This window comes from Quercus suber, unplaced genomic scaffold (assembly GCF_002906115.3).
Source record: "Quercus suber isolate HL8 unplaced genomic scaffold, Cork oak 2.0 scaffold_128, whole genome shotgun sequence".
Lineage (NCBI taxonomy): Eukaryota > Viridiplantae > Streptophyta > Magnoliopsida > Fagales > Fagaceae > Quercus > Quercus suber.
Window position 1 is genome coordinate 843,642 of NW_027069591.1, and position 22,437 is coordinate 866,078.

A 22,437-nucleotide genomic window follows, 5' to 3' on the forward strand; every position below is an offset into this window, starting at 1 on the left:
GAAAAAAAAAAAAAAGGACACACACACATACACACAAGGGGAGAAGAAGACTTATAGGATAAATGGATGGCTCCGTAAAAATGACGGAATTCGCAAGATTGACGGAGGCACAGATGACGGGTGCTTATGAAAGACGGGTCAGCGTGCAAACTCTGGTCTCAAAGCTCTCAAAGGATGAAGAATAAGGTAAAGTAAAAGAAATGAGTGGAGAGGGAAGAATTATTTATAGAGAGAAGAGGTGCGGTATATGAAGTGACGCTCATGATTGGAAACGAGGCCAACTAGCAAGCACCATGTGTTACCTAACTTTTAAAACTTAGAGCTGCTCATGCCATTTAAGAAACTCTCTTTGATAAAAATTGCATTTGGATCGGTAGGCTGTAGGTCTGGTTTCAATTGCATCCCTAAACATTTTGATAATGGGGAAAAAAAAAATATTAATAGAGACATTGTTTGATTGTTTGTGAATAAAAAGTGTATTTTATACTTTAGTTTATTATTCATTAAAATTTTTAATGGATGGAAGATTTTAGGTTTATTTTTATAATAGAAAGAAGATTTTAGGGGTTTTTTTTTTTTGAGGGGGGGGGGGGGAGATTTTAGGTTTTTCTTCAAATAGAAAAAGAAAAGTTATATATCTTAGTAAAGAATTATGATATACTACTCTATTTTATTGCTATTTTAAATATACCGTTCTTAAAAATCGGTATGTTTTGAAGTGTGAAGTGGAAAAGAAGGGGTCTCATAATTGGGATTTGAACATGGCCTCTTTTTTTTTTTTTTTTTCCTTTTTCTTTTTCAAATATATATATATATATATGTATGTATGTACGTATGTATGTATATATATGTATATATGTAACTACAGATTTACAAATGTTTATTTAAGGTACTAATAACTTTCTCCTTTTCCCCTTTTAATATTCAATTGTTTTTCCATATATATATAACTCATTAATTTAAATAACATTTAAACATATGTTTTTTTTTTTAAAAAAAAAAACTGCTTTAATAAAATATTTATTACATGTGATAAAATACATACAAATGAATGCCTTTATTATTATTAAAAACAAATCAATGTTTTCCTTATAATAATACCACGTAACTTATTTAACATGCACACACTAATCTAAAGACACAATAATAAGAAAAAATTTACCTCCAAACTAGTCAAAGGATCCAATCACGTGATGACTAATAAAATTATCCAGATGCACATTTTGTTGCATAACCCTTTATTTTTTGAGAAAATTTTTGTCACATATTTAACCTACACTATTTTTATCTTACATTTAACAAAGTATTTACATTGAGTATATATAGAACATTAATAAAAATTAAAGGACCCCATCTTTCACAAAAAGAAGGACTCCTGCCCATCAAATCCACATTTACGGTTTCTTCTAATTGGGAAAAAATAATGTTCATATCTCTAATTGTTTCTGATAATGCATACAAGTCTTATTAATAATTTAAAAAAAAAAAAAAAAAAAAAAAAAGCTAAAAAGAAACTTGACATCCTTAAAGTCTTGACATCTTTTGACATCCAACCTTTGATAAAAAAAATGGAAAAATGAAAAAAGAGCGATAAAACAAGCTACATCTGACTACTACTGATAGTACTTCCTTAAATGCTCAATATTCCACAAGTGATAGAGCCTCTGCCTATCGAGGGTTTCCAAGTAGTAAGTCCCTTTCTTATGGTAGTCGACGATCTAATATGGTCCTTCCCAATTGGTGCCCAGCTTACCCTATAAGGAATCTCTAGTGGCCATTGTTACCTTTCTTAGGACTAGGTCCTTAACCTGAAAATGACGAGGCTTGGTGTTGTAGTGCTTTGCCATAGGGTCCTAATAACGAGTCATCCTCTGTTCAACCATTGCTTTAACTTCGTCAAGAGGATCTAACGATAGGCGTATCCCTTCCTCACTCCTTCTTTCATCATGGTGGGATACTCGATGGCTGGTCAGTCCTACTTCCGCCGGGATGACAACCTCATGTCCGTATGCAAAGCAGAAAGGTGTCTCTCCTGTAGGTGTACAAACTATTGTCCTATATGCCTATAGGACACCGGGCAACTCATCGACCATATGCCCTTTGCCCCCTCAAGCCAAGTCTTGATCATCTTGAGCAGGGACCGATTTATGACTTTAACCTGTTTGTTGGCTTGGGGGTGAGCAGGAGAGGAGTAATGATTCTTAATTCCCAACTATTAGTAAAAATCTCTAAATGCGTCATTATTGAATTGCTTTCCATTGTCAGAGACGATGACCCTGGGTATTTCAAAGTGGCAAATAATGCTCCTCTAGACGAACTTTCAGAGATTTTTTTCTGTGATAGTGGCCAATGGTTTTGCCTCGACCCATTTGGTGAAGTAATTGATCTTTACAACGAGGAACTTAAGTTGCTGTACGACAATAGCGGACAATCCCCATTAGGCAAAAGGCTAGAGGGTGCTCATCGATGTAAATTCCTTAATCAATTGTCGTATGATTTTGCTAAAGTATTGACACTTGTCACACGCCTTTACGTAGGACTGGGCATCCTTCTACATAGTGGGCCAGTAGTATTCAACTCGTATCAGCTTGTAAACCAGTGAGCGTGCCCCCGAATGGTTCCCACATATTCCTTCGTATACTTCTCTCATGACATTGTCTACTTCGTCGGGGATTAGGCACCTAAGATACAAACGGGAGAAACCGCTTTTGTAAAGGACATCCCCCATCATGATGAAACATGAAGATTATACCTTCAGCCTATGGGAAGCGTTGTGATCTTCTAGCAATGTCCCATTCCTGAGGTAGGATATAATTGACGTCATCCAATCGAGTCCTAGGGGGATAACTTGTACCTCCACTTTGTCCATTGTAAGGGAATATTAGATAAAGGATAGTACTTAACTGGAGACATCCGTATACTCAGCAGACACTACTTTGGCCAAACAATCTACCTGTTCATTCTCTTCCCTTGGGATTTGCATGAACTTAACCGATAATTCCTCACACATCTTGCTTTTGACCATGCTCAAGTATTTTTTCATCCGTTCCTCTTTTGTCTTGTAGTCGCCATTGATGTGTCCAACCACAATTTGTGAATTGTAATGTATGACAGCTGACTCAGCTCCTACTGCTTTAGCTAAGTTGAGGCTCGAGAGGACTACTTCGTATTCGACCTCATTGTTGGTTTTTGAGAACTAGAGGTGGACTGCACATTCTATTGTGTAGCCCTCTAGTGACCATAGCAAGACCCTAGCTCCTCCGGCCCATTGGTTAAACAAACCGTTTGTCTATATCGTCCATGCCATCGATTTCACCTCTTCGTCTTTTCTTGTCATGAACTTGGCAATAAAATCAGCTAAAGCCAGTTTCTCCATTGAGAGATATCTCCCCTCAGCTCCCTGAAGTGCCCAACTGGTGTAGTATACAGGTAACTGCACTCAGTCTTCCTCCCGTATAAAAGCAGAACTAACGACCGTTGAGGATACAACTAAGTAAAGGGAGAGCTCTTCACTAAGTTTGGACAGACTAAGCAATAGTGGGGACGCGAGGTATGCCTTCAGTTCTTCAAATGCCCCTGGCACTTGTCAGTCCACTCAAAAGCCTTCCTTAGCACCTTGAAGAATGGTAGACACTAATCCGTTTCCTTAGAGACAAAACAGTTAAAGGTTGTAACCTTGTCGTTTAGGCTTTGCACCTCTTTGATGTTCTTCAGAGGGACCATTTCCATTATAGCCCAAACTTTGTCAGAATTGGCTTCTACTCTGCGTTGCGATACCATGAAACCTAAGAATTTTCCTAACACCACACTGAAGACACACTAACTGGGATTAAGCTTTATATGATAAAGGCTAAGGGTGTCAAATGTCTCCCAGAGGTCGTCCAAGTGGCTAACTTCTAATGTACTTTTCACGAGCATGTTGTCTATGTACACTTCCATGTTTCACCCAATCTGCTAGGCAAACATCTTGTTTACAAGCCTTTGGTATGTTTCCCCTGCGTTCTTCAATCCAAATGGCATGACTTTGTAGCAGAAGAGTCCTTGACTCATGACAAATGAAGTCTTCTCCTGGTCTGCTTCATCCAACCTAATCTGATTATACCCTAAGAAGGCGTTCATGAAACTTAACAACTAATGGCCAGCCGTAGAGTCCACGAGGAGGTTGATGCGCGGAAGTGGATAGCTATCCTTTAGGCATGCCTTATTCAAGTCGGTGAAGTCTACGCACATTCTCTACTTGCCGTTTGCTTTTTTTTACTATGACCACGTTGGCCAACCATCAGGGTAGTAGACTTCTCTAATAAAATTTACCTCTAGCAGCTTGCGTAACTCTTCGGCTATAGCTTTGTCCCTTTCTTGGGAGAAGACCTTCTTCTTCTGCCGGATCGGGGGGAAGGACGAGCACACTTTAAGCTAGTGTACCATGGTACTTGGACTAATCCCTAGCATGTCCTCGTGGCTCTAAGCGAAGACGTCTCGATTGCTCATTAGGAAGAAGGCAAACTCTTTGCGAACCGAAGGGTTGGCTTGTGTACCAATACGAGTAGTCCAGCTAGGGGTATCATCATCCAAGGAGATTTCTTCCAAATCCTCCGTCGGTTCTACAGTGACCTTTCTCTCCTCAATGTTCAAGGCTTGCAAATTATCGTCCATCTCAAGCATGGCTATGTAGCATTTACGGGTGGCCATCTGGTCTCCTCGCGCTTCTCCTATCCCGTACTCTGTTAAAAATTTCACTAGCAGATGATATGTGGACGTGGCCACCCACTATGTGTTAAGCGTGGGATGACCAATGATGGCATTGTAGGCAAAGGAGCAACCAACGATAAGAAATACATCCCGATGGTTACTGGCAAAGTAATGGTTCTGACGGGAAAGACTTTGGTGCTACCGAATCCTACCAACAGCACGTCTAAGGGTTGGAGACGCTTTCGGTCGACCCTCATCTACTGAAACGCAGGGTAGTAGAGGAAATCTACTGAGCTCCCATTGTCCACTAGTACTCGTCAAGTATTGAAGTCCACAATGAACAAGCTAATGACCAACGTGTTGTCATGAGGGTGGTGTAGTCATCTAGCAACTTCATCTGTGAAGCTAATAGCAGGGTTGTCGACCTTCATAGCTTTTGGGGGTCGTCCAAAAATCTGGACACTCTGCATCATACGTAAATACGTCTTCCTGGCCTTCTTAGATGACCCCACCATAGTGTTTCCTCCTACGATTACTCTTATCTAGCCAAGCAGGGCTCTGGGTCTTTCTTTAGCCCGTCGATTGGACTCGGGGTCCCTTGGTGGGTTTTCATCGCCCCTGATAAACCGTTGTAACTTCCTCTATTTGACAAAGGCCTCAATCTGCTATTTGAGGTTGTAGCACTCAGAGATGTCATGCCTATGGTCCCGATGGAAACAATAATACTTGTTCTAGAGCCTTTTGCTTGGATTGTTTTTCGGCTTGTCTGGCTATATTAGTGCTGCATCGTCCCTTATCTGCATGAGGACTTGATCCAGCAGGGTATTTAAGGGGGAGAAATTTTTCATCCTCCTAGACGGGGTTTTGATCTTCTTTCGTCCCTTCGCTCACTTGTTTGAGACAACTTCCTTCCTCTATCTAGATGATGGTCGTCTTGTCTTTGTTTCTTCCTCGGCCCATCCCCCCTGGCTATCATCACATCTTCCACATTCATGTATTTTGTGGCTTTGTACAGCGTTTCGACCATCATTTTTGGGTCATTTTTGTAAAGGGAGAAGAGAAACTCCCCCGATTGTAACCCACAATTGAAGGTAGTAACAAGGACTTTGTCATCAGCTTTGTCAATCAAGAGAGCCTCTTTGTTAAAATGGGTTACATATGACCTTAAGCTTTCATCTTCCCACTGCGTAATGCTTAGTATGGCCCTGAGGATCTTCTATGTCTTTGTCCCCTGATGAAGTGCATGACAAAGTGTCCACTAAACTCTTTGAAGGTTAAGACAGCGTTCGAGGTAAGTTTACAAAACTATACCCTTGCTAGTCCCTTCAGTGTGGTAGGGAAGGCCTTATACATAATTTCATCTGGAACTCTTTGCAAATGCATGAGGGTTTTGAATGACTCTAAATGGTCCAGTAGGTCCCACGAACTGCCATATGCCTCCACCTGTAGCATTCGAAATTTGGCTGGAAAGATGAAGGAAGTCACCTGTGCGATGAAGGGCGAGTTAGTGACTAGTTCGTCCAAGTTGGTGAATACCCATCCTCTTAGGGCATTCATCATCATGTCCATCTTTTCTTTCCATCTTTTGTGGATGCATAACGCCCCGACTTCCAGCTTGGTGGGATGACTGGTATCCAGCTGATCTCGTCTACTAATGGCAATGCTTTCTTTTTTATCATCCCTTTCTTGGTGATCATTTGTCGGGGGACGATTGTTGTCACATTCATCCCTATCTTGTCTGTCATTCTGATTGCTCGGCTCCTGGTCATTCTGCTGCTCTAGTTGTTATTCCAACTCACAGTTCTGTTGAATGAGTCGTTCAACTGCTACAGCAAGGGTTTGCACTTGCCTCTTCAATGTGCTGGGCTTGGTTGGTAGTGGCCATTAATCGTGTTAGGACCATACAACTCTTTGTCTTTGAAACGGCGATATGGCTTATCACTCGTTTCCCACAAATGGCGCTAACTGATGATGTGCTAAAATCGTCAGTGAGTTGTAAGCTCCAAGTCGCTCCAATGGGTACCTGTGAATAAGAACAAAAGGACCAAACAGAAGGCACCGGTGTGGTACTGGCCAAAAACCCTCCAAAAGTCAAGTTAGTGAATGAGAAGTCTCTATGAACTCCATAGTGAGAGAGCTAGGGAGTTTTTGCATACCTGAGAAAAGTGCAGGTCTGCTGCTTATATAGCAGCTAGCGAGAACCAAGATCCCTTGAGAGTGGGGATTTTTTCTTATGGAGAAGATCTGATACTAGGGTTTCCAATATTATAGGGTGTCTTTCCATATGAGGGGGATATGAATCTGTAGCAGGTTTACTTTGCATGATTAGTAAGATGTTCCCTTGTGTAGGTTTTCGTAAAGGTCAAGTAACGCTATTAGACCCGTTGGCTCTTGATTCTCTTCGTTGGCCTTCCGTTTAGTCGTTGGATATTTTTCTCGTCGGGATTCAGTATGGCCTCGTTGCTTTCTATTCCACCACTCTAGTCCTTCCATCTACTCCTAAAGGACTGACGGACCTGAAGGCGCCGTTGGTTTCCCTTGTATGACGTGTCTGGGACTTAGTAAAAACATCACTATCATTGTCCATGTTTACCTGGATAACTTCTAGTCTTATCTGGCTCTTCTTTTTTTGTTTTTCATCATGAACGAGATCTTCTAAGGTTTCCTCTTATTGTTTAGGTGTTCACCTAGATAACTTCTAATCTTATCAGGCTTTTCTTTCTTCTTATTGTTCAGGCTTGTCCTTCTGCATTAAATGCAATTGTACCAGGCAAGTGAACTTTGTTAATGCGGAGTCATTATGGAATTATTAGAAAACTTCAGAAATCTTCCTCGGAGAAGTGTACCTTCCCTAGGGCTTACCTTGGTAGCTCAAATATAGCTTGAACATGGGCTCAACTTTAGGTCTGGATCGATATTGGTTCTAATCAATGATCCGAGGATCTACATCTATTATTAAAATGGGCTAGTTAATGTGAAAACTCACTTAGTGTGTAAAACACTTGTAAATGTTTAGACTCCCAATTACAAATATTCCAATACAAGCTTATATTCAAATAATGTATGTGCGGAATATGAAATATAAGCAATACCCAAATATGCAAACTATTTTAAGCCATATTTTAATCACAACTCAGCAGTAATTAAAAGCAAAGAGTAAGGGATGGAGATAAGCAAACACAAGATAACACAGGCACATGTTATCGAAAAGAAAATCGAAAAACTCAGCGAAAAAACTTTTCGCTGCCCTCAAGTAGTAAAATGATCCACTAGAAAATCAGTTGGGATACATGAATAGCAATAGACCCTCCAAGCCTAATCTACCCAATGCACCTAAGCCTCCAATCTTCTTACTCCAACAAGGTTATGCCTAATCGTGTCTTCTCTAGCTTACCAGATCCCGCAATTAGCCCATTGCAACAACCAATATGAATTGGTTCTCTCTTGAACTGCTTCCCAAATACCAATAACCTTCTCACTGCTATGAATTTGGTGAGGTAAGGGTTTGGCTTAAGATCCTCTCAAGGGTATGACAATAGAGAGAGTGAGAGTGGAGGAATTTAGAGAATCAAATGTATAAGATCATGGATGAATCAATCTTGTTGTGCTCTAGGGTTTTTCTCTCAAAATTCTCTCTGTAAGCTTTCTACATTTTGTGGGTTTATGGTATTTATAGTAAGGTATGAGACGGAATGTAAAAAGTCAGTTTTCAACAAAACATGGTGCACTGGCAAGTCGCTACGCGACTAGGATGAGTCGCGAGTTCCAGTCACCAGTTAACAGAAAGACCAAACTGTACTTTGTGTCCTGTAGTGATCCAGCTGTCCTGACCTTTCAACTTCCTCCGTGCTCCACATGTGTACTAGATTCTGACAAGTCACCACTCACAAGTCAGTTGTGAAATCCAATCGTGGGTTGCCTCTTGATGCACACACTTGATCAATTCTTCACACTCTCTCACACACAACACTTACATTATTCTCACATAAATACAGGGTTTCTAAATGCTGAATTACAAGCAAATTTGGCACGGAATAAAGCCAACACATAGTTGAATAAATTCAACTTTACATAATGCTTGATTGGTTTCTTCCATTTGGGCCGGTCCTTTAGTGTTATATTATTGACCTTTTCTTTTTATGTTTTAAGATTTTAATTGTTGTATTATGGTGTTTGAATTTTTTTTAATATATTTTTAAGACTTTTTTTTTATGAGAAATATATTTTTAAGATTTTAATGGTTCAAATTTTTTTTTTCAAAATATATTGTTTTTGAGAAACATAAGACTTAAATGGTATATTATTATGTTTTGAGAAGATTTATTAATATTAGAATTTATTTTGAAATGTTATACGAGTTTAAATTTAATGTTGATTGGATTTTAAATAATATTTAATAAATTATAAAAATATCAGTGCAGACTTAGAGTCCGTTTGGATACAGCTGAAAACTGAAAACTCAAAAACACTGTAGTAAAATAATTTTTAAATGTGTGAATAATATCGTGGGACCCATTTTTAATGAAAAAATTGTTAAAAAATGAGATTTGTGGGTCCCATGACTGAAAAGTTGCTAAAAAATTGTGTAAAAGGTACTGAAAAGTTGATTAAAATAATTTTTAAATGCCGAAAAGTTGATTAAAGTTCTAACAAGTTGCTTAGGTGTGCAATAAGTTTGGTACCAAAGTCAACAATCACAGCACAGCTGAAAAAAAAAAAAAAATAGGCTGAAACACGTTTGCGTCCAGACGTGAATGAAAAACGCACAAACCAAACATACACTTATAGTGCGTTTGGCTGGCCCATTTTCAGGCACGTTCACGTTTGCGTTTTTTTTTTATTTTTTTTTTTTTTTTCAAGCCGTGAATATTGACTTACGGGCTGTGAACAGTGCACCTACAGTGCCCCTACAGTGACAATTTCAGTAACTTTGCAGCAACTTTTCAGAAATGGGTCCCACAAATCTCACTTTTTATCAATTTTTTTTATTAAAAATGGGTCCCACGGTATTATTTACCCATTTAAAAATTATTTTGCTACAGTATTTTTCAGTTTTTAGTTTTCAGTTTTCAGCTGTACCCAAACAGACACTTAGACAGAGCTAGCTAACGTAGGGAATTGGATTCTTGCCTATTGCCCTATTGCCATCCCTCTAAGCTTCAACTTTATGCATTGTTTCAATCTATTGTTTTGTCCAAATCTGTCTCAACGAATTAAACACATGCAAGTCGTGACTAAACCTATTGAAATGACCATTTTTTTTAGTTGACATTTAATGGTATATGTATTTCGACTCATAGTAGATGTCTATTAGAAAAATTTTTAATTTTGGTTAATAAAAACATATGCACTCTATTAGTCTATCTATCTTTGTTTTCGTCTCCAGATACCGATCTTTAGAATTTAATTGAGGACAATATTTGGTTGAAAAAATCTTAAGTACTTTCAGAGTATAGAAAATGGTACTTTTTCCTCTTACATTTATGATGAGGTCCACACATTAAATTTATGGTGGGATCTACCATAAATGTAAGAGAAGATAGCATTATTTCTTTGTATTCTGAGAATACCTAAAAATTTCCTATATATATATATATATTTTTTTTTTTTTTAAGGCATGGGACTGGGCTGGCTCAATGTATTTTAAGGCCAAGACGAAAAATTTTAGTAGGCATTTTAAATTCTAAATGTCAATTAAATACTATTTATTTGATTTTCTATATTATATATAGCATTAAAATTGATCTTGATTCTTGAGATGTAAACTTGCTAATTAAGTTTTATTTACATCTCTTTTGCAAATTGTTAGAAAATTTTTGTCAATAATTATTCAGTACACTCATAATATATATATATATATATAATGCTGAAATAGTTTATTTACTCAATATTTTGGGAGACTTTCTTGGAAGTGAGGGAAAAAAAAAATACAAAACCCACCTATATTATTTTTTCCTTTAAAAACAATTATCATTTTACAATATTAAGACATTTTTATAAATTTTGGAGGCATTTTGCTCATACAATTGGGGGCCTTAAAACCCTTTAATCATTTTTTTTTTTTAAACAAGTGGGGCCTTGAGCCGGCATTGCATATGACTAGGCCATGGACAATTTGTTGTGTAGCGGGTATCCTTCGTATGAACAAGGCAAAACCAGACTCCTTGATACAAAATATATATATATATATATATATATATATATATTTTTTTTTTTATTCCTTCCTTAAAGCTGTACCTATATATGGCTAGAAATAGGATAATGTGTTATGCCAACATACAATACATAAATTAGAGTCTCTATTCATAAAGGAAAATGATGGTTATGAATAAAAACCTTGTGTTTTGTGAGTGATGGTCCACGTTATGTAATTCTTTCACATGGGAGAGGGAAAATTTTCACGTGGTTTCCCATACTGGTCATACTCGTGATTCATGCCATTGCTCTCATCATATAGTGTCGGGGCCATGTAAAAGCATGTACAGAAGGAGAAGAAGAAAATAATAATAATAATTGCCTTTGAGATATATAGTAAAGTACATGTTTTTATTGAATAGTTTTAATGCAAGTTTACAACATCAAATATCATAATTTTTTCTAACAACTTGTTGAGCGGGTATACTTTAATTATTAATTAGGGCAACATATCACTTCCATTGAGACAATCACTGACATATATAACTTTTATTGTTTATCAATCAACTTATTTTAAAATTTATTTCCTTTACGCTTATTGACAACATTTTTTTTTGTTAGAAAACTTATTGATAAGTTTAACTCTAGGGTTTAAGCCTTATTTTTATAGGTTGGGTCAATATTCTCTTAATAATATATGTTGAGAATATAACTCTAAAATCAAAAAGTTAGGAAACGTGAAGCCTGCTAGCTGATGCAAATAACAAAATACTGAGACCGCAAAAGATCAAAGTACAAACAAGAGAACTCATCTAGGGTACATTATTCAAGGAGTCGCTGCAGTTTTTTAATTATGACGACATGCAAAAAAATTTAAAAGAATCATAGGTATATACCTCCCTATTCGGTAATTATTAGAGGTACATACATGTTTGAAATTAAAACACAATAACGTGCCTAGGGTTATTATTAAGCTACTATCAAGTATACAGAATTTGAATTTTCCTCCATATTTGTATGGAAGGCTTCCCACGGAGGCCAATTCAAAACACCTGTGAGGCCTTGCCAGTCCTTGAAACCCCCTGTAAATGTTTGTTTCACACTTCCTAATATACACTGCTTTACACAATATCCATATTTTTGAAAATAGGTATCCACATTTAAAAAAAGATTCTACATTATACCCATGAAAACATTATTGGATATAAAACAATTAAAACCCTAACTATCTAGTAAATAGAAGAAGTCATATCCAGTACACAAAACTCTTACTCTAATTTTGTGAAATTTTAAAAAAGTCATGGTAATTAACCTTATTCTTAATTTTTTATTTTTTTTAAGAGACTAATTTCCAGATTTGAATCCAAGACCTATTGCCGTTTGGTGGAAGGTACTTACTGTCACACCAAGGCCCCACGATAGAAACTTCATCTATCATGGGTTGGAGGAGAACCATGGGAGAAGAGCTAGAAAAGGGGGCAAGGAGGAGAGGGAAAAGGGGTGGGGTAAGGAAAGGGAAGTATCAGGGCGGAAATGGCAATTGAAAACGTGGTTGTATGAGTCCAGTTTTGACTAGAGCAGAGCACAACTGTTTAAGTAGGGCCGAGTGATTCCACTTCTTCTCTCTCTCTCTCTCTGCTAAGCAAGAAACAATGCTAATGTGCACATTTTCACTTTCACCAATGTTGTGTCTGATTGTCCGTGTCTGAGTTTGACACAATATTGGTCATTTATAAAACTCAATAATAATCATATTGTGAATCAAATCATAGTCAATTTATATTGGTGTGAGGTTCTGTTGATGTATGACCTTGTTGGACCTGGGTTCTTTTGGGGTTTCAAATCCAAAACTCACACTGAACCGTGGATGATCAGCGGCCTACCATTGCACATTTGAGCCTACAAAACAAAATCCAAAGCCTGAGAGAGAATGAATATGAAAAGGAACACTGATTTGTATTTAGCAGTAACACTAAAAATAGCACTAATTCAGCAGTAAAACTCCTAGTCAAATTAGAATTTATTGTGCGAGTATAGAAGAGGGAGAGTTGTCAAAAAAATACCATAGATAATGAGTGTCGTGAACAGAGTTTTAATTTTTTTTTTTTTTTTTCTCTTTGTTCTTGTAATGAACTAATGGGTGACGCAATCATCTAGTACTTAGTGTTATATGGGCTATTTTTGTTGTGTGTATGTTAGTTGTTTAAAACGGTCATTGTTTTCCCCATATATATATATATATATATATATAACTCAGAAAAAATCCTATTAAATTCTACAATTAAAGTCTAATTTTGCACCACGTGTTCTAAATTATTTATTTTTAGAGAGAGTTCCATTTTTTAATTTTAAATTCAAATGTGAAACCACATCATAAATATCTAGTCAAGTGAGTTATTATGTACAAAAATCAAAGAGTTTAAAATTAATGAACATTAAAAAAAAAATTAAAGAAATTGACAATTTACAATTTTTTATCTAATAATATAAGAATGACTATCAATAATATTTAAATTATATAATAAAAATTATATTATGTATATTATATATATATATATATATTTTAAATATATTAATACATACGCATGAAGTTACAAAATAATTTAAATAACGTAAATAAACCTATTCAAATTTATCAAAAGAAAAGGGTGCAAATGATGCGTAAGAGCTCAATTTCTTTGGGTAGTGAACCCGTCATTAACCCAAGGTTCAGACTTGTCCTGCACTAAAAATATCAACCCCGGCCCGGTTAGTTATCCCCATTTGGTCTTTTTGAGGAAACCAATTATGAACTCAATTTTGTACCTACTTTTTCAGAAGTTAACATGGCCAATAGGCTGCTAAATTGCACTTATATCAAAAGCACAAAACCCAACTTAGGCCGACAACAACTCAAGAGCAATTGGTTCATTATTTTGAGGATTATGATACAAATCATGTTGCTTTTTCCTGGATGGTCAGTTTTTATGACAGATTACCTAGCTTTGAGTGTTTCGACCCTTTCTTTCTTGCATGCTTGGTTGCTCAAGGAAATGGTGTGAAAACAACACTACGATGAGGACCGAANAAATGTGTGAATAATATCGTGGGACCCATTTTTAATGAAAAAATTGTTAAAAAATGAGATTTGTGGGTCCCATGACTGAAAAGTTGCTAAAAAATTGTGTAAAAGGTACTGAAAAGTTGATTAAAATAATTTTTAAATGCCGAAAAGTTGATTAAAGTTCTAACAAGTTGCTTAGGTGTGCAATAAGTTTGGTACCAAAGTCAACAATCACAGCACAGCTGAAAAAAAAAAAAAAATAGGCTGAAACACGTTTGCGTCCAGACGTGAATGAAAAACGCACAAACCAAACATACACTTATAGTGCGTTTGGCTGGCCCATTTTCAGGCACGTTCACGTTTGCGTTTTTTTTTTATTTTTTTTTTTTTTTTCAAGCCGTGAATATTGACTTACGGGCTGTGAACAGTGCACCTACAGTGCCCCTACAGTGACAATTTCAGTAACTTTGCAGCAACTTTTCAGAAATGGGTCCCACAAATCTCACTTTTTATCAATTTTTTTTATTAAAAATGGGTCCCACGGTATTATTTACCCATTTAAAAATTATTTTGCTACAGTATTTTTCAGTTTTTAGTTTTCAGTTTTCAGCTGTACCCAAACAGACACTTAGACAGAGCTAGCTAACGTAGGGAATTGGATTCTTGCCTATTGCCCTATTGCCATCCCTCTAAGCTTCAACTTTATGCATTGTTTCAATCTATTGTTTTGTCCAAATCTGTCTCAACGAATTAAACACATGCAAGTCGTGACTAAACCTATTGAAATGACCATTTTTTTTAGTTGACATTTAATGGTATATGTATTTCGACTCATAGTAGATGTCTATTAGAAAAATTTTTAATTTTGGTTAATAAAAACATATGCACTCTATTAGTCTATCTATCTTTGTTTTCGTCTCCAGATACCGATCTTTAGAATTTAATTGAGGACAATATTTGGTTGAAAAAATCTTAAGTACTTTCAGAGTATAGAAAATGGTACTTTTTCCTCTTACATTTATGATGAGGTCCACACATTAAATTTATGGTGGGATCTACCATAAATGTAAGAGAAGATAGCATTATTTCTTTGTATTCTGAGAATACCTAAAAATTTCCTATATATATATATATATTTTTTTTTTTTTTAAGGCATGGGACTGGGCTGGCTCAATGTATTTTAAGGCCAAGACGAAAAATTTTAGTAGGCATTTTAAATTCTAAATGTCAATTAAATACTATTTATTTGATTTTCTATATTATATATAGCATTAAAATTGATCTTGATTCTTGAGATGTAAACTTGCTAATTAAGTTTTATTTACATCTCTTTTGCAAATTGTTAGAAAATTTTTGTCAATAATTATTCAGTACACTCATAATATATATATATATATATAATGCTGAAATAGTTTATTTACTCAATATTTTGGGAGACTTTCTTGGAAGTGAGGGAAAAAAAAAATACAAAACCCACCTATATTATTTTTTCCTTTAAAAACAATTATCATTTTACAATATTAAGACATTTTTATAAATTTTGGAGGCATTTTGCTCATACAATTGGGGGCCTTAAAACCCTTTAATCATTTTTTTTTTTTAAACAAGTGGGGCCTTGAGCCGGCATTGCATATGACTAGGCCATGGACAATTTGTTGTGTAGCGGGTATCCTTCGTATGAACAAGGCAAAACCAGACTCCTTGATACAAAATATATATATATATATATATATATATATATATTTTTTTTTTAATATCATTATTAACCACATATCTTTTGTTCACCGCATGACGACATTGACTATTTAATTTGACACAATATCAAAACATTTGAAATCATTTTCATATATAAAACAAATGTTAAGGACCGAAATGGTAATTAAAACATATAATACTTTGTTTTCATTGATTAAGAGGTAAATAATATCCAAGGAGAGGATTAAATATTTCCTAACTTACCAATGCTAATCCCTACTCATCTCAATCAATAACTGTTTGTTTTTTATTCTCTCCCTCTATTTGTCTCACTCCCCAGCTTCGCCCCCGCCCTCAAAACTCTACTTTTTTTCTTAATAAGATAAATCATATATCATAATCAGATCTCCCTTTTATTTTGTTGTGTTGTTGAATTTTTGTGTTCGTTGGGAATTTGATTTGTACTTCCCCTTTTATGATTTTTTTTTTTTGCTAATCCCAATCTAATAATATTTAATGTTCGTTTAGATATAACTTATTTTGCTGAAATTAAAAATATTGTAGCAAAATAATATTAAAATGTGTGAATAGTACTATGGAACCCATTTTCAATAAAAAAGTTGTTAAAAAGTAAGAGAGCAGCTTGTGTCCAGTGAAAGTTTCCACTGGACACGTTGGATGATGGACACGTGTCCGAATTCGGACGTGTCCAGTGAAAATTTCCACTGGACAGAAGTCGGGTCCAAAAAATAAAATTTATGGGTCCTATAAACAGTGTACGAAATCCACTGATGTGGCTAAAAATTAATTAAAAAGTCAAATAATACGGCTAAAAAAAAACTTCAAACGTGAACGGGAATCCAAATCTCATCTTAATTAAATTTTTTTGTCAAATTTTTTGTTGATGCAACTGAGAGAGAGAGAGAGAGAGAGAGAGAGAGAGAGAGAGAGAGAGAGAGAGAGAGAGAGAGAGAGAGAGAGAGAGAGAGAGAGAGAGAGAGAGATGTAGCATTGTTCATTGGCTGGATTCAAGTTTGGGAGTCAACTTTGGGAGGATTAGAGTGGGACCATATGTCTTTGTCTGTCAGACTGTCTCTGTCGGCAATCACAAAAGCAACATGGCAAATTAGAAATTGAGTTTAACTCAAAATTTCTAAAATATTATTGAAATTAGAAATTGAGTTTATTTATTAATAATTAGTGAGGGAGGGGATAGGCGAACTTGGTTCTTGAACTTCTTGCGGTCGTTTGGGTTCGGCGTTTAGCGTCTGTGTTTTGATGAAAACGCGTTTTTACTATTTTTTTTTTTTCCTTTTAGCCGCAAAGGCTGACTTTTCCACTGTAAACAGTGCATTCGTGCACTGTAAACAGTGCATTCGTATACTGTTCACGGACCCACAAATATCACTTTTTAACAACTTTTTCATTAAAAATTGGTCCCATGATATTATTTACACATTTAAAAATTATTTTGCTACAGTGTTTTCAGTTTTCAGTTTCAGCAACAATAAGCTCAATCCAAACGGACCCCTTGTTTTAAAATAAACCAAACAATACTATTGAATTATAAGTCTTTTAATCATATCTATACGTGTACTTAGGTCGATCTTGTTATTTAATTTTTTCTTTTACCTAGCTAAAATTGTATTAAACCCTTAAAATTTAGGGATGAAATAAAAATTGAGAGACCAAATTAAAAAAAAAAAATTGAAGAATTTTATTTAAAAATTTTTTATCTTCCTATAATTTAATAATTACAACAATAATAAGTAAAAAAAATTTTCTTCCAAGCCGGTTATTTAAAATATATATATATATATATATATATTCAACAAGCTATATGACAACAACTTAAATGAATAAATGTGCATATTGTTAATCACATGAATTTTAGATAATTATTTGACAATTTTAAATAATTTATTGAATCATGTTATCAAGATACATGTGAATGTGAATGGGCTTATGATTTATCACGTAATGGGTTAATAAAGAAGAGTTTTCAAACAAAACTTTGTCCATCTAGTAAAAGTATGAAAAAGTGAGGAAAAAAAAATCAAAATGAGGGTAAAATTAAAAGATAGAGACAAAATTTAAAAGAAGGCTGATTGAGGATGAATGGAGAAGTAGAGAGACAATAATGCATATTGATGTTGTATGTTGAATTGTTTTTAGTGACCTAGAAGGTTGATGTTCAATTTTTTAATTTTTAATGACCTAGAAGGTTGATGTTGAATTGTTTTTAATGATCTAGAAGGGTGATCTTATCATATTACCTACGTATGATATTTGTCATCTTCTCCTTTTCTTTGGTAAAATGATAGGCTATTCAAATCACATATGTATGACATTTTGTTCCATCCTTTTCCTCTCATTTTGGGAAAATTGAAAATGGTAAGCTAGATAGAAAATACTCATTACCAAATCTGAGATAATTACAATTCATCTTCCATTTTCTTTCCAACTACTTCAATTCTGTCACTACCAAACGAAAACAAGCTTGTTCAATCATATCTCATTTTTCATTTATTCCATTTTTTTACCATCAAAATGCGCTTTGAGGGGTGGGTCGTGGGGGGAGTTTTATTAAAATCTCAAAGATGACAATGAGCTAAAGAACAAAAATCCTCGATTTCACCTTAAATATTCTATTTTATAGTTTACCAATTATAATATGTCATGTGTTGAATTTTATGTTGGTTGTTGCAACAGATGATTTTTATACAAAAAATCTAGTATCACACATAAATATACATATTTTGCTACAACTCTTTCACATGGTTGACTATGAGTATGGAGAAAAAAGTGTGAGTCCATGTAAAAGTAAAGGAAGTATATTATGTATATCTCACATAAGGGGGTCCACTCTCATGTGAGAGAGGGAATGCATGCATCCGAAACATGATAAATTTTTTCATTAAAGTGACTAACAATCAATTAGAATCTAGCACGTAGGAGAGTTATGAAAAAAAAATTGTAAATTTGTTTGTAATAATAGAAGAACAACACTCTACCATAAGTTTGAAAACTTTTCCCCGTGCGTTTGATGGAAAGAATTATTTGAAGGACTATGAGGCTATATGAGCAACTTTCTTTTGTAGAAAAGACACTGTCGATCGGATGCATGCGCACTAGTCCAACAAGTAATCTAAGCCCTAGTGCAGCACTTTGCAAAACAATCATACTCACCTTTTTCCCCACCTCAGTGTTTCGTGTTTTTGACCAAATAATAAAGTTACCATGTTTTTCTTCACGAAGACAGCAATATCTATCTCAAATGTGCGCCACAAATTGCTGTACTCTTTGTAGTACAATGAGTCAATGACACGCCAGCACCACGATTGAGACTAAAGGTGTGGCATGAAATAAATGTTTAAAAAAAAAATCATAATTAAACCCAAAAGGCAAAGCCGCAAAAGCACACGAGCAATTCGAGTTTGATTCTTCTGTTCCACTTCGGAAAAATCTGAGAAGAGCAACACTACTGTCGTCTTTGATCATATCACAACACCTCCGAAGGAAATTTTAGCACGCTTCTAATTCCTAATGCCATAAAGTGGGTATATACCTTAACAAAAACTTTTTCACCAGAAGAAATAATAAATAAATGAAAAATGTGATTTATATTTAACACATTGGATTCAAATGATAGTCTAGTGATAATAAATAGCATATTTTATAGTGTCTAATATTTGTGGTTTAAACCCACCTACTCTTTTTTCACTATCTACCTATCAAATAAATAAACATTATGTAACACATTGTGCTTAAATAATGACACATGAATTCAGTCATGTGGATAATTTAATCAAATATCAGCACAATCATAGTTTCATCTAAAGGTAAAAAGCGCCGTAGTTTCATCTCAAGGAAAAAAGCACCGCAGACAAAAAGTTTTCAAAATTCTCGAGAGAAAGTGTCCACCAACCCCACCAACCGCTACTTAGTTTCTAGGGCTGGCACAAGGCCTAAACCATTTAGGCCATGACGTAAGCCTCCTAAGAGAGAGAGGATCGTAAAAGGGAGAATAAGTGATTTTTTTTTTATTAAAAAAATGTGACTTGTAAATTCTTTTTCCTCCACTTTTAAAGAGGTCCAAAAAATTAAGTAATGTTAGAAATACTACAAATTTTATTACATAGGTCTTACAAATGAGGGTTACGTGGTTCGAGGAGTCTGCATTAGCAAATGAGGAAATGGGGGTTGGTCATAAGAGTTTAGGAAGGTGGTTCGAGGAGGAATGCCTCCCCGGTTAAGCAAAGCAAAGGTTTGAAGGTGCAGATTGCCATCTAGAAGCAACATTCTGGAAGATTTTATTGATAAGGATATACATCATAAAAGCACAGGACAGAGGATAGCTACGAAATATCTAAGAGAAAACTGCTATCACTGCATTAAATGCTCTGTAGCTAACTCTCTGGCCGTATTAATGAGGAAATGATACCTGAACAATAATTTTTAGTCTTATAACTACTCCTAAAGATTTCATGAAGGTGCTAATAGGATAAGAATCAACACCAACAATTTAATCTACACGTGGAGAGTGGAGATGAAAGAAGGAAAATAGTATAAAATAGAAACAAGGCCCCGAGGAATGGGGATTGGAGAATTGAGAGAAAAACACCATAGCAACAAGAATTGTGCCTGTAATCAAATTCAAAAGATATATACAAGAATTAATCTCCTCATATTGTGCTGATGACGATTTTTTTTAGATAAGACCAGTCTATGTTTACTTTCTTATCATCAGAATCCATTATAATTGTTACCCAACTCATTAAAACTTAATTTTCCAACTCACTCTCTATAAATTTATTGTATTGACCTCTTTAGGCCTAGATCCTTTTACCCTTTGGGCTTAAGGACCAAAACTTGCCCTTAGAATACATATTTTTTAAACTGTACAAGAAATATTTTAAAAAAATTGCATACCAAACACCAGAAAACATTCTCCAACTCATTTTCAAGATTGTTACCAAATTGTGGAAAATGAGATAATTTTCTAAAAAATACTCTTTGGAAAATGAACCATTTTCCAGAAAATGTTAATGTTAAAACAAACAAAGCGAAATAAACTAAATATTACATAAGTGATATTTAAATATAAAAGTACTCATTTAAAATTTTCGTCTTAGGCCTCAAATTGTATTGAGCCGGCCTTGCTACCTACAAATTACTCCAAAAACTATTAAAGGTATAACATAGGCTTGTTGGCATTTGCAAGTCAACGAGCCTGGACTGGACCAGACGGTCCGACCGGGTTAACCGAAAACCAAACTGAAATTCGGTTTTTTAAACATAGAGAACTGGATTTATTTGAAATTCTGTGAACCCCTTAAACCGTAGTTGGACTACACGGTTCATGCAGAACCAATGACATGAACCATACGGTCCAACCACGGTTCAAGCATACTTGTTAATTAAGAAAAAATCGAAAAAGTGCGCTTACCAGGTTTAGAAGCTTGGCACAGTCAAAGTTGGAGCTAGAGTCTAACCACTTAGTTAAGCTTAAAAGTATATGCTCAACAATAAAAAATAAAAATAAAAAATACTTGAAGTAAACTTAACGTTTTTTTTTTTTAAACAACTTAGCACAATTCTATTCTACCGAATTAAATTATCCATCTCTTAAAAGGAATAAAAATATATATATATATATATTATTAAAATTCTTCAAAGATATTCAACTTTACTTCAAAAATTAATCATAAATTTTAATTTTTTCATGGTTATTATTTTATTTTAATAACTTTCTTATTTAATTTGAAATATATGCTTGAAAATCATTAAATTTCTCTCGCATATATAGATATATTAGTCAATTTTGTAAGTTTTATAAATTTAAAATATTTATTTATATTTTAAATAATTATTAAACTAATTATGACATCATCATGATTTGACCTTGGTTTAATCTCGGTCCGACCTTGAAAACCTTGAACCTCTCCCTTTAATGGTTCATTGAATAGTTTGGGTTTGAAAACCATGCCATCACCAAGAAGCCAGACTCGCCTTGTGCTCAGGTGGAGTCCATAATGTGATTCCTCTTCTTCCCAAACTCCCACCACCTACAAAAGGATACTATCCACACATATAATTTATAACCCTTTTTTTCACTTTATCCACCTTATTTGGTTTATGTAAAATCTTTTAAATTTTTACTTTTCTAAGAACAATAATTTTTTTTTCCCAACTTAATGATTGTTTGTATTATGGTGTGAGCTGTCATATAATTTTCCTAATCTCTAATATAAACTAATCCTGATGAGTGACGACCTAAACCTTGGTACTAGTATTGACCTCTAATAAGTTATATCCACTATTAATTGACCTCTAATAAGTTTATTCATTTCTTTGCAAGACAAGATAGAGAATAAGTAACATTAAAATAATATGAGTATCCTTATTAGGTCACTACACATTTTAACTCCATGATGGATTCGAACATGAAATTGGAAAAAATATCTTATGAGAATATCTTATGATACCTCTCTCACAATATGTATGAATGTCATATAATGTGAGATGGTGATCTCTTAAGACCGTCTCATAAAATACTCTTGTGAAATTGAGACAATGTGAGTTCTTTGATCCCAGCTACAAATCAAATACACCAAAAGAGAGACCCCATTACAAACTGATTATTATTATTTAAAAAAAAAAAAAACATATTTAAACAGTGAGTATTGCTTGGGTCGTTGTTCATGTTTGTGGGTTAGCAAATTGCTTTGTCCACAATGTTGTTAATTAGGCTTTTTTTGGTTTTAATGCCTTTGGGCCTATTTCCATCTCCAATATTTGGGCCTATCCATCTCAAGAGGACCCTCGAGTTTGCTTGAGTAATAGTGCTGTCTTTTAAAACACACACGCGCGAG